Source organism: Rhinatrema bivittatum, chromosome 2 (genome assembly GCF_901001135.1).
Source record: "Rhinatrema bivittatum chromosome 2, aRhiBiv1.1, whole genome shotgun sequence".
NCBI lineage: Eukaryota > Metazoa > Chordata > Amphibia > Gymnophiona > Rhinatrematidae > Rhinatrema > Rhinatrema bivittatum.
The window spans coordinates 127,708,249-127,721,951 of NC_042616.1; the positions used below are offsets into that span (position 1 = coordinate 127,708,249).

Here is a 13,703-nt window from a genome sequence, read left to right on the forward strand (position 1 = left end):
ACATGGCCAAGACTACTCTGTCCCTTAGATTGCATCCTCTTCTGAAAGAGAACATGGGGGGACTCTGCAAGGCTGGAAGCATCTTCAACACATGCCAGTGACACCTGATGATTGAATACTTTGCACCCGATTAGTAAATCTGAGGATTCGTTATACTCTCCTTTGTTGCCTGCTTGGTTCTATATTCCAGGCGGCCCGACCTGTCAGATTATTTGGCCCGCTTGTACGCTTGCTTAATTGTTCTAAGTGGATAACTTCGTTCCAGAACTCTGCTTGCTAGGTCTTGGGATTGCTGCTTGTATGGAATGAAGTTGTTGCATGTGCACCTTGCTCAAAAGAATTGACTCACAGGCAAATTCCATTTAAATGGGGATGATAACTCTGGAATTTTAATAGGTTGTTCTTCTCACATGTCTTACAATGCAAATCTGTGACAATTTGTTCCACATTTGTATAAAGAGATGTTTCCAAAAAGTATGTGTGTTCTTTACTATAATGTATGGTATATTTCAGATAATGATCCTGGCTAATTAAGCCACCGATAGAAGCAGTGAAGTTCATGTTCTGAACCTTTCCACACTAAAAAAGATGTCTAGTTATCTAGACCACATGGAAAACAATGTGAAGCCAAAGGAAGAATATACATTTTCTCTTCAAAATCATTCATGTTTATGTTTGCAACATCAGGAGCCATGGGAGAACCCATCACCACCCCTTGTATTTGATGTTTCCAAGGCTATCACAGTAAACGAAAACTCTCTTCCCTACCTATTTTGCTGAAAAAGAAGAGTAGTTATACCAAAAGCTTAAGCAGAAAAAAAAAAAGTATAGGTAATTTTTTTTTGCATCTTTATAAAATATAAATGTCCTATTGAAAATACCAAAAAATAAATTTAACATTTCAGTTTTAATTCACTATAAAATTAGTCAGACCTCATTAGAGATAGCAAATGTTGCTTTCCTGTAACAGGTGTTCTCACAGGACAGCAGGATGTTAGTCCACACGTATGGGTGACATACGTGTGGACTAAATCGCCAAAGGACCTTTGGTCCTTTGGCGATTATTCGTGCTGAGCGTTCATTTGGACCTGAGTTGAACAGTGTTTTAAACGAATTTGCTGTGCTATCCTCTCCGATTGCGTTAATCACCAACTCTGCGATGATTCAAGCCAATTTGAGCGGCTTGTAAGCCCCTGAGGCAGCTCTTCGAGCGAAACTTGGCCAGAGTTGGGCAAGCTTCAATTAAAAACCTGTTTTACACTGATCCATCTACGTGTTTCCTTGCTGTCAGCCACCTTGGATCGGCTACCGGTTTGTTTTCTTGAACAGGTTGCGCAAGAGACTGGCCGAAGATAGCATCTAGTCTTCCGGCCTTGCTTAAGCAATAATGGGCTGTAAAGGTATGGAGGGAACTCCAGGTAGCAGCCCTGCAAATGTCAGGAAGCGGCACAGAGCGTAGGTGCACTACTGAAGTCGCCATGGCCCTCACAGAGTGCGCTTTAACACGGTCTTGAAGCGGAATGCCTGCTTGCTAATAGCAAAAGGATATGCAGTCAGCTAACCAAAAGGAGAGAGTCTGCTTACCCACAGGCTGCCCCAATTTGATGGAATGGAAAGAGAAACAATTGAGTGTTTCTCCTGTGGGCAGCTGTACGGTCTAGATAGAAGGCTAGAGTCTGTTTGCAGTCAAGGGTATACAAAGCCTGTTCTCCTGGATTGGTGTGGGGCCTGGGAAAGAAGGTAGGTAGTATAATGGATTGATTAATGTGAAACTCCAATACTACCCTAGGTAAGAACTTAGGGTGAGTGCGGAGTACTGTCCCGTCCTGCAGAAGTTTAGTGTAAGGTGGATAGGTAATTAGGGCCTGTAACTCACTAACTGTGAGCAAATGTTATTGCTAAAAGGAATATCACTTTCCATGCGAGAAAGCGAAGATCACAGGATTGGAGAGGCTCGAATGGTGGTTTCATGAGCCGACCTAAGACCAGATTAAGGTCCCAAGAAGGGGCCGGAGGACGCAGTGGAGGATTGAGGTGAAGCAAGCCTTTCAGAAAACGTGTTACAAGGGGTTGTACCAAAATAGGAACGTCCCCGACACCTTTATGGAAGGCGGCTACTACACTGTCATGCATTCTGATGGAGGAAGTTTTTAGACCTGACTGACAAGTGCCATAGATAGTCTAGAAACTTCGAGGTGGAACAGGTAAAGGGATCAAGGGATTGAGAAGAACACCATGACTCAAACCTCTTCCATTTGTATAGGTAAGACTTTGCTTCACGGACGCCTTCCATGAGAATCAGGACACGGGAAACTGGCTCCGAAAGGTTAAGTGGCTGAAAAATTAACCTTTCAACATCCAGGCTGTCAGGAACAAAGCTTGAAGATTGGGGTGGCATAGGTACCGGTCATTCTGAGTGATCAGAATGTGGTCCTTTCACAAGGGAATGTGCATGTGAATGGAGAGATCCTCACTTGGCGAGGCCAGTGAGGTGCTATGAGGATCATGCATCCCTTTGTCCTGACGTAACTTCACGAGAGTCTTTGAGAGAAGTGGAAGTGGAGGGAATGCATATAGGAGACCAGTTGCCCATGAGAGGGAGAACGCACCTCTTGGCTGAGAGTGTTGGCTGCGAGTGAGAGAGCAAAAGTTCTCTACTTTGCGGTTTTGAGGTGATGCAAAGAGGTCTATGCAAGGATGACCCCAACGTTGGAATATTGAGTCCGCTACTGTGGGGTTGAGGGACCACTCATGCGGATGGAAAGTGCGACTTAGGTTGCCCACCAACACACTGTCCATTCCCGGCAAATAGGTGGCCATGAGGTACATCGAGTGGGAGAGGGCCTCCGCCCATATCTGTGCAGTCCTCCTGACACAGTAGGTAGGAGCCCCTCCCTCCCTCCCTGTTTGTTGATGTACCACATGGCCACCCGGTTGCCCGTCTGAATCAGGATGACCTGATTGGAGAGGCGATCCTGAAACACCCTGAGAGCATATCTGATTGCTCACAGCTCCAGGAAATTGATTTGGTGTTTGGCTTCCTCTGGAGACCAAGCTCCTTGTGTTCGCAAATCGGCAACATGGGCTCCCCAGCCGAGGTTGGAAGCATCTGTGGTGAGAATTATTTGAGGGTCTGGAGCCTGGAAGGGCAGGACGTTGAGGAGATTGATCTGATTTTTTCCACCAGGCTAGAGACTGATGGAGTGAGTCGGTGATGTGGACAGTGGTCAACAGAGGTTGGACGGACTGAGTCCATTGTGACCTTAGAGTGCACTGCATGACTCATGGCCAAGTGGGCCATTGGGGTAACCTGTACTGAGGACGCCATGTGTCCCAGTAGGATGAGGAAGGGGCATGCAGTCGTACAGAGCTGAGACTGTAGTTGGTGTTCGAGAGAGATGAGAGTGAGAGCTCGCTGTTGAGGCAGAAATGCCTTTGCCTGCAAGGTGTCCAAGCCTGCCCCTAATGAATGATAAAGACCTGAGATGGGACTAAGCAGGATTTTGCATAGTTGACGAGAAATCCTAGCGAAGTCAGAGTGTGTGAAGTAAGACGTAGGGACGACAGAGCAGCCTGCTGAGTGGGAGCCCTGATCAACCAATCGTCTAGACAGAGGTAGACGTGAACACCTTGAGTCCTGAGGAAGGTGGCTACTACTACGAGGCACTTGGTGAAGACTCGTGGTGCAGATGCCAGGCCAAATGAGAGCACTCAGTATTAATAGTGCTTGGGGCCTACCAGAAATCTCAGGAACCTGCGATGAGATGGATTTATCGCAATATGTGTGTATGCAACTTGGAGATCGAGAGAGCAGAGCCAGTCTCCTCTTTGCAGAAGAGGAAGGAGGGAACCCAAGGTTACCATCTTGAACTTTTCTCGGTGGAGGTACTTGTTGAGGGCACGTAGGTCCAGAATTGGACAAACGCCGCCTGATTTTTTGGGGATTAGAAAGTACCAGGAATAGAATCCTAGGCCTTGTTGGGAGTAGGGCACTGGTTCTATTGCTCTGGACTGGAGGAGGAGGGAGACCTCCTGCTCCAGGAATAGTGAGAGTGGTCGGATGTTCTCCACGTCAGTAGAGGTGGGGAGTCTGGTGGAATGGAGAGAAAGTTCAGGCGATAACCTTTAGAGATTATGGCAAGGACCCACTGGTCTGAGGTGATTGTGTGCCACCTGTTGAAACAGCACAATTGACCTCCCACTGGTATCTGAGGCAGTAGATACTGGCTGCTGCTCTCTATGCAGGAGTCAAAAGCCGGAAGCAGGGCCTGGCTGAGGAGCTGCTTGTGGCTTTTGTTTACGAGGTTGAAGAGACTAGACCTTTTGGAAAGGTCTCGTGGAACGAGTTCTAGATGGTGGTGGATAGGATTTCTTTGGAAGGAAGAATGACTTTTTAGTATCCTTCCTGAATGGCTGTTTGGAGGAATACTCAGAGGGCATCAGAGAGAGCTGGCGAAGAGACGCATGATGCTTCTTGAGTTCCGCCACCGCCCACTGAACATGTTTGCCAAACAGATTGTTTCCTATGCAGGGCAGATCAGATACTCTGTCTTGTACCTCAGGGCGCAAGTCAGAAGACTTAAGCCAGGCCCACCTTCTTGCCAAAATAGCAGTTGCAGACACCCTGGAAGCGGTGTCGAAGATATCATAAGAGGATCTTATTTCATGCTTCCCTGCCTCAAAACCCTTGTGTACCAGAGTTTGAAGCTGTTCCTGGAATTGCTGAGGCAGGGACTCTGCAAAGTCCTGTATTTGCTTGAATAAGACCCTGTTGTACTGGGTCATATACAGCTGGTAAGAAGCAATCCGAGAGATGAGCATTGATCCCTGGAAGACACGCCGGCCAATGGCATCCAGGAATTTCTGTTCCTTACCTGGGGGAAAGGAAGGGTGGGGTTTTGATCTTTTTGCCCTCTTTTGAGCAGATTCTACAACCACAGATTGGTGATCCAGCTAAGGTTTCTGGAATCCTGGGGCTGACTGGACCAAATAAGTGGTATCAGCTTTTCTGTTGACTGGAGCAACAGAACCAGGGTGTTCCCAGTTCTTTTTGAGGAGATCCAAAAGAACCTGGTGAATAGGGATTAAGGTTATTTCCTTGGGAGCATCCAGGAATTTGTAACAACTCCATCTTGCTCAGTCTGCAATTGGAGAACACTTCCTGCTTTCAGTAGGAGAAGATGGCGATGGCAAGTCATAGGTGTCTTAAGAAGAATAGTCAGTCCAGATGTCATAGGAATCAGCACCTGCCCCTCTAGGAACCTGAGAAGGACAATATGATGATATACCTGAAGGTCCCGGTCTAGGCTCCGAAGGAAGTACTGGAGGCACCGATGAAGGCATCGAGAGCACCGATGGATCGGTGGCGCCGATGGGCGCATCAGCATCGATGGTTGAGGCATCGGCAGGACACCCGATGGCAGAATGTGGAACGATGACAGAGTAAGCGGGGAAGACACCAGAGCCATCGGTGACCCAGGATCCATTGGTGGAAAAGCGGCTATAAGCGCTTCCATCTTCGAGAGCAGTGGTGCCAATGCTGCAGGAATGGGATCGATGGTCGGTTCCGCGACCGGCACAGATTTCGGCTACGAGGGAACTTGGAGTCTGTGCACTGTCTTATCGATGGCCTCCTGAACCATCCGGTCCAGTTCTTCATGGAGACCTCGAGCAAGCAGCCCTGGCTCCGGAAGGGAAGAAGGAGGCAGAGGCATAGCTACAGGGACCACCGTTAAAGGCGGAGTCGCGGCTCCCGATACCCATCCAGGTGAGGGTTGCCTCAGTGACCCAGTCGCAGAAAGGGTCGGTGCCTTTTCTGGACGGGATTTCTTCGATGGCGGCTCGGACGATGGAGAGGTCGATGACATGCCTTCATCGATGGTCCAAGACTTCCGGTGTCGATGCCGATGTTTCTCTCTACAATCCCCTCGTTCCTATGGGGGGTAGAGGTAGTCTGAGGTCGAGAAGTCGGTGCTGGGCGGTCACCGGCTGGTGGCCGATACTGGCGTGAAGTGGACGGTGCCGGTTCAGACGTCTATGCAATAGACGGCGTCGGGGTTTGAGAATGGAAGAGAAGTTCCATTTTCTCAATTCTGGCCTTGCGACCTTTAGGTGTCATTAAGGCACATTTGGTGCAGGTCAAGACATCATGCTCGAACCTAAGACACATTACACAGACTTTATAAGGGTCTGTTATGGACATGGTGCGAGTACAGTCCGGGCACAGACGGAACCCCGACGCAATGGCTTCTGAAAAAATTGAGCCGCGGTACGGTTGACGGCCAGTAGGCCGCGAGGGCCAAACTAGACGGGAATCGACCGAAAACGGGTAAAAACTTACCGGAGTACCGCAGAGTCAAAAATTCGAAGGAGGGACCCCTGTTGAGTATGAAAGTTTTTAGTAATTCCGTGAGGAAAATTCCTGTCAGGAATCTCTGTGGAGCTCCTTAACCCACGTGGCTACTGCTGCGTGGAAAAAAAGAAGACTGAAGGGGGACCCCTGCTGGCTGCAGGTTTAATACCATGCTGGGCATGCCCAGTAGGTGCCAGTCAAAGTTCTAGAAACTTTGACAAAAGTGTTCCGTGATTGGGCTCCATCCTGTGATGTCAGCCATATGTGAGGACTACCATCCTGCTTGTCCTGTGAGAAATTATATACATGCAGTTGCTTATTGCTCAACCAGATTACTGTGAATGTATTGAACATGCATTATTTCTGTAAATCATCATTTTTAACTCAGTCATTACACCAGTGATTTTCATCATGGGCTTTCCAATCCTGCCTCGGATTCCACGGTGCTGCCCCAAGAGCAGCTATTTCCTTCTAGTACCATGCAGCTCTCAGAGAGTTTCAGCCTCAACAGTGCCGAAACAGCAGACAACACATTCTAGCAGCAACACAAGAATCTGCAATTTACACTGCTGCTTTTCTTCTGATCCTCTGTAAATATAAAAACAGCCTTACTGTCCAATAGAGTTGATTTTCCCGTCAGACTCTGGATTTCTAAAAGAATTTGTGCAGAGATACTGGGGATGATTTTATGTAAAATGTATATTTTACCACAACCAAATTAGGATTACAATAAAAACAAAAATGTTTTATAATTAACCATTCCAAAGACATACAAAAACATGAGGCTGGCAGGACTAAATAGAGCAATTGAGGCCAGAAGGTGGCACTGATGAGTCAGATGAAGAGATCTGAAGTTGTAAGAGATAAGGGAAGGTGGAGACTAAAAAGGAGAAGATTGAGAATCAGAAGCAAGTAGATACAGAAGTAAGCAGATCTGATAACCCAAGAAGGGAAGAGATGGAAAGATAAGAGGTTAAGAAAGTGTTTGTAAAGGGAGGTGGAAGGAATAATTAAGACTGGGAGGGAAGGGGAGAAAAGGGATGTGGCAGAGGCAGCTTTATAGAGGACACATTATGAGCGCCCCCCCCCCCCCCTCCCCTCAAGGGTTTCTTAAATCTAAAAAACTTTGAAACACACTGCATTACATCAGAAATCATCTTTATCACTTTACAAAATATGTGACAAATTATCTGATCTACAAAGAAAACAATACATTTACACTACATACAAATACTTAAAAGAAATTATGTAGTCATATATATTTTTGAAATTATCAAATGGCAAATAAAACCTTCAAAATGTGCTCTCCCAAGGCAGTAAACATTCTTAACTATAGTGGCATTTTTTTTCACTAATAGCAGCTACATTCCATATAGCCTAATTGATTGATTCATTGGTTTGAACGAAGCAAACTAACAACTTTTTCAGTAGTGTGGACTGAAGCTGCCTTGACACTGACTGCGTTTCAATGTTTCTTCTTCAGGGGAATGTTTAAAAGTGCTGCCTTTGCAAACAAATCCTTGAAAATGCTGCCTTTTTCACAGACATCCAAAACTGATGTCACAAATAGTCAATTGAACTTGTTATTGAGGTAATTCATAGCACTTGGGAAACAGCCTCAACTCATTCATTGTACGATTGATCTCAAATTCATGCCTTAATAAAAAAAACAAACTTGATTACAATAGCTATGTCCAATCTAATTCCTCATTTAAACCTTCAGAAGTCCCTGTAGAAAGGAAAATCCAGTTTTGTTCTCTAAAGTTCAATTTAGTTATATCATCCCAGATAAAGACAGTAATACAGGCCTCCATAAATTGCATTTCGAATAGTGTAGAATATGCAAGGTCCTTGTTCAAAAAAATAAAGAAAAAAAAAACAAAAAAAACTTTACATTGGATGCACTTCACATCCAGACCATATCAGAATAATTAAGCACTGAAGTTGTTTAAATACTGGGAAAAAGTACAATAGTTATTTAGAAGGGGCAACAACAAATTAAACTTTAGACTAGAATACTGGGTTTTTCTTTACAAACCGTGACTCCTAAAGGTTTGAATGAGGAATTAGATTGGACATCGCTATTGTAATCAAGTTTCAGATTGAGATCAATCATACAATCTCTGACACAAATGAGCTGAGGCTCTTTCCCAAATGTTATTGAGGTAATTGATATAGCAAGTTCAGTCAACTATTTATGACATCAGTTTTGGATGACAGTAAACTGAAGCACTGAGAAAAACAAGGCGTGCTCAGCAAAGGGAGCATTCTTGAACATCCCCCTGAAGACGAAACATTGAAATGCAGCCAGCGTCAAAGCAGCTTCAGACCACACTTACTGAAAAAATTAAGTTTGATTCATTCGTCTGAACAAAGCAAACTATCAACTGGGCTGTATGAAAATGACTGCTATAAAGTTAAAAAAAAAAAGCACACCTGCCATAGTTAAGAATAAGTTTACTGCCTTGGAGAACACCACATTTTGAAGGTTTTATTTGCAGTTTGAAAATTACAAAAATAAAATATGAGATACTGAACATCAAAAGCATTAATTTATTACCAGCCTGAAGTGAGCTACTTGACTATATAATTTCTCTCTTACGAGTCTGTATCACATTGCTAAGTAGTTTTGTCTTTTGAATTGTAAATAAATACTTAAGGACATACAAATTTCCATACTGGAGCAGACCAAAAATTCATTAAGGCCAGCATCCTGTCTCCAATGGGAGCCAATTAGTGACTTCATTTCAAGAACAAAGAATTCATCATGTCTCAAAATACAGAAAGTAAATAGCATATACAACTGATGCCATTTTTCTTCCTTTTCCTGTGGGACTCAGCAGCAGCCAGTCCCCTCTTATAAGATTAAACTCACTATGGTTCAAAACAAAGTTCAAATAAATCAGTGAAATCAGTAAGTATAAACTGCCAATATACTACATAGAATATTAAACTGGTCCCCTACTAAACTACTGGAGCAATCAATTCTAGGAATAAGTAGATCTGGAAAGAAAGCAACTTTGCATATCTATAAAACAGAGTCCACCATAGACAGCAGGATGAGTCAGCTTCTGGCCAATCCAGGAGGATTGCGGGATTGTGGGAGAACGGGCACTCTTCCAATGCACGCCCAGCAACCTCTCCTGGGCACACGATCCTATATTTAAATGAGGGGTCGTGCTAAAAGAAGGCATTAGGGACAATTACGCGCCCCTAGCGCCTCCTTGGCCCAGGAGAGGTGGCTCTGTCAGCAGCTTTAGGAAAAACTCAATTTTACATGCGTCTGTTTTCCAAACCCGCTGATAGCAATCAGTTAGGAAAATTGATGCTGGTAAAACTGAGCGTCTCTTCTCCTAACCGGACGGCACTTTTTTTTTTTTTTTTTTACATTTTTTGTTCCTCCGACTTAATATCGCTAAGATATTAAGTCAGAGGGTATACAGAAAAGCATTTACTGCTTTTCTGTACATTTTTTCTGGCTGCTCATAAATTAACGCCTGCCCTTGGACAGGCGTTACCCCTTACGGTATAAGGGGTAATAGATGCGCCTCAAAAACATGTGGCCAAACCAGTGTTAAGCAGTGCGCATGGCCAAGCACACTTTACAGAATCGGCCCAGAAGTGTGGGTGACAGATTGTATTAACATGAACCCAGTTCAAGAACTCTGTAATAAAAGTCTTACTGAGCATGCACAGAAATTTCCATGTACAGTAGATGCCTTGTGAGTCCCTCAGTCTCTTCCAGAGCTTAAGCAATAGTGAGGTAGATGACTCCAGGTTGGCAAACAGGTTTTAAATATGGCCAGTTCATTCTACTGTCTATGGAGAAAGCTGTTTATAGGTAAGCAAGTTTGCTTTGTCAACAAGCAGGCATGAATCCGCCATAATGCTTAGGGAGGCCCTAGTGGAGGGTTGCATTGTGGAGCAGTTACTGAAAAAACAACCTTCCCCCCCGAGGTGAAAAAGTAGATCCACTGCATAAAAAGGCTGTGCAGAACCACTGATCCAAACTGTCTTCTTGGGACATGTTGTTCATACATTAGTGAGACGTAAAGGTGTGAAGACAGCCACATAGTAGCTTTACTTATGTCTTCAACAGAAATGGACCACAGATGAGCCATTCAAGTTGCCATGGCTCTCACTTGATGAGCCTCAACAGCATCTAATCTGCAAGCCAGCCAGGATGAAGTAATGCACAATACAAAGGGACTCATTTTCAGTTTTTATTTTATTTTTTCCATGAATGTTACCATGTTTATTAAAACAAGAGCAAAAATAGAAGAAACCAATGGGAAAAAAATGACTTATTCTGAGTAAGAATTTTTGTAACAAATAAAAATTTCCCAGGAAAAATAAAATAGAAACTGACATCAAAATCCTTAACTAAAGTCTGCTAGTCAATTAAAGTTCATTTGGCAACTACCCTTCCCAGGCTATTGGGATGAAAGGACATGAACATCTCAGAAGTTTGAAAGTGAGGTTTGAATCTTCTTTAGGTAAGATAAAGGCTGTTACAGCCCAAGGAGTGTTCTCAATCTGATTACTATGAATGTATTAAATATGTATTTCTCTAATCACCATTTTTGATCCCTGTCATTGCACCAGTGATTTGCAACATGGGTTTCCTAAGTTTGCCTCAGTACTCCTTCAAAAACAGCTGTTTCCTTCTGGCACTGTGTTGCTGAAACACAGAGCTGCATGGTACTGGAAGGAAGCAGAAGACACACAAGCAGCACATGCATCTGCATATAACACTGTTGCTTTTCTCCTGAGCTTCTAAATACAAGATTTAAAAAAAAAAAAAAAAAAAAAAAAAAAAAGGATACACACAGCACTGATGGCCAGACTTTGCACGTTGTCTTGGAAATAAATTTGGCTAATATGCAAAGTGGATACCACTTTCAGAAGGAATAGAGTATACTTAACTACCCTGTTAAAATAAATGCAGGTATGGTGAACAGGAAAACAGAACAAATTATGCTGAAGTGACGGCTATAAGAAACACTTTCCAGATGGAAACGTCAAGTCCATTGATATAAGGTTTGAAGTGGTTTTATGGGATGATCTACGATTATGTTGCGGTCCCAAGGAGCTTAGAAAATCACAGACCTTTCATGAACTTGGATGTTAAAGGGTGGAGAGAAAAATCGGAGCCCCTTTCACCTGATGATACACCACAATTGTGCCAAGATGAGCCTTAACTGCAGAGATTCCAAGGCCTGAAGACAAGAGGCAGATATTGAAGCAAATCCCTCTGGCTACAAGAGAAGGGATCCAGAACCTCTTCCACTTGAAACTATACACACTTCTGGTTGAAGGCTTTCTAGCTGAAATCAGTATGTCATGTCTCCTTAAGAAGCAGTAAAGAATAGTCTTCTGTGCATTCAACATACATACTGGGGGGAGGGATCCAGTAATAGCAGGTTTGGATGGCAGAGCCCGTCTTCCTGCATGATGAGAATCTGAGTCTGCCCATTCTGCTAAGATGGTCCACTATTTTATTCCAGATTGCTAAGTTACCTAGAGATGGGCATTATGATAAGTAGCCCACTGGCAGATTCAGAGGGCCTCCTTGTAGAGGGTGTACAACCTTCCTTGTTTATTTACAGTATACAGAACATGGCCACCTGGTTGTCTGTCTGGATCAAGATTCTCTTGTTGAAGAACAAATGAGAAAGAGACCTTAGTTCATAACTGATGGACTGTAGCTCCAGAAGTTTGATTTGCAGTCACTCTGCTAGGGACTCTTTGGCCCATGTAGCATTGGTGTGCTCTCCTCACTCCCTGATGGACGTGTCCGTAACAGGTTCACTTGACATGCTAGGATGTGTACGGAGACCCACTGCGAGAACCTCTGGATTCAACCACCACTGAAGCAACATTTGCATCTCAGGTGTTACAGATATTTCGTAGGGTAATAGCTAATAACAGCTGATCTCACTAACCACTGATAAGACCGCACATTTTCAGATGAGTCAGAGGAACCACATGTACAGCTACAGCCATGTGACCTAAAAGAACAAGGAACAACTTTGCTGACGTCTGGTCCTGCTTTAAAAGGACCCTCACCAGGGCCATCAAAACTCCAGTTCTTGATGAAAAGAAATACCTTCTCCTGAAGCAAGTCTATCCAGACTCCTATGAACTGCATCCTTTGTGAAGGGACCAAATTGGACTTGGAAAAACTGACCAGGAACCTCAAGGACAGGAGAAGTTAAATGGTCATGCTGAGAGACTCCAGCATGTTCTCTGGTTCAAGTATGGGAAAATCCCAACTCCCTGCTGTCAAATCTGTGCAACTACAACTGAGAAATATTTTCTGAACCCTCTTGGGACCTAGAGGCAAAATGGAAGCACCATATACTGGTAGTCATGACCTTCATCACAAATCTGAGTAACTTTCAATAGGTGGGGAAATATTACATGCATAAGCAGTTTTCAGAACCAGAGTGCACATCCGATCTCTCAATTGAATGAAAGGTAGAATCATCTATAAGGATATTCATCTTGAAGCTCTCAGACCAATCTGTTCAGCTTGCATAAATCCAGGAGAAGCCTCAATCCCCCCCCACCCCCACCCCCGACTACTTAGGGATTAGAACGTAACAGGAATTGAACCTCTGACCACATTCCTGAGCTAGGAACGGATTGCCTTCTCATGAAAGAGAAAAGCTACCTCCAGCTGCAGTTGAGCAGACTAGAGGTCAGAACTGAAGACTGAACCCTCCTGGGCTAGAAGGCGGCAAGAAAAGCACATTCCATAATCATGAGGACCCATTTGTCCTTGGTGATGCAAATCCACTCCAGAAGGAAGGAAGGAAGGAAGGAAGGAAGGAAGGAATGGACCCTTCCTCCCAGCAGAGGTGGCAGAAGGCTGGCCTCAAAGACATCAAAAACTGGTCCCTAGCAGGCAGCCACTGTGGTAGAGTAGGAGCAAAGCAATGCCCATGTGTGCCCATTTTTCCCCAGTGATGCCCCTTCAATACTTTTATGTTGAAAAGGGCAGATGTCTAGAAAATCACTATTCCTGCACACAGTGACTGCAGTGGACCAATGCTCTTTAAATCAGAGCCACTGTCTCCTGCACCTTGAGCCCAGACAAGTTTTACCACCTCTACAGGGCACATCAGCCAGGTGGTCATGTACATCTTCAGAGAGGGAACATGCTCAATCAAGCAAGTGTACAGGCTCCAGAGACAGTCAAAGTTCTGGCCACAGTGTCAAAGGCCTAATAGGAGAAGCAGATGAGCTGCTTCTCACACTCCTTGAAATATTCCACAGTTTGGAAAAAATCTGCATGTCCATGGTCAGAAAACATTTAAAGGCTTCAGCTTTTGGAACACTAATAAAT

At 44.3% G+C, this 13,703-nt stretch overlaps 1 protein-coding gene across 2 annotated transcripts in view; it reads right to left on the reverse strand.

Moving 5' to 3' along the window:
- ZEB1 (zinc finger E-box binding homeobox 1) overlaps positions 1-13,703 on the reverse strand; it is a 730,328-nt gene that overhangs the window by 540,972 nt on the left and 175,653 nt on the right. The window lies entirely within an intron of this gene.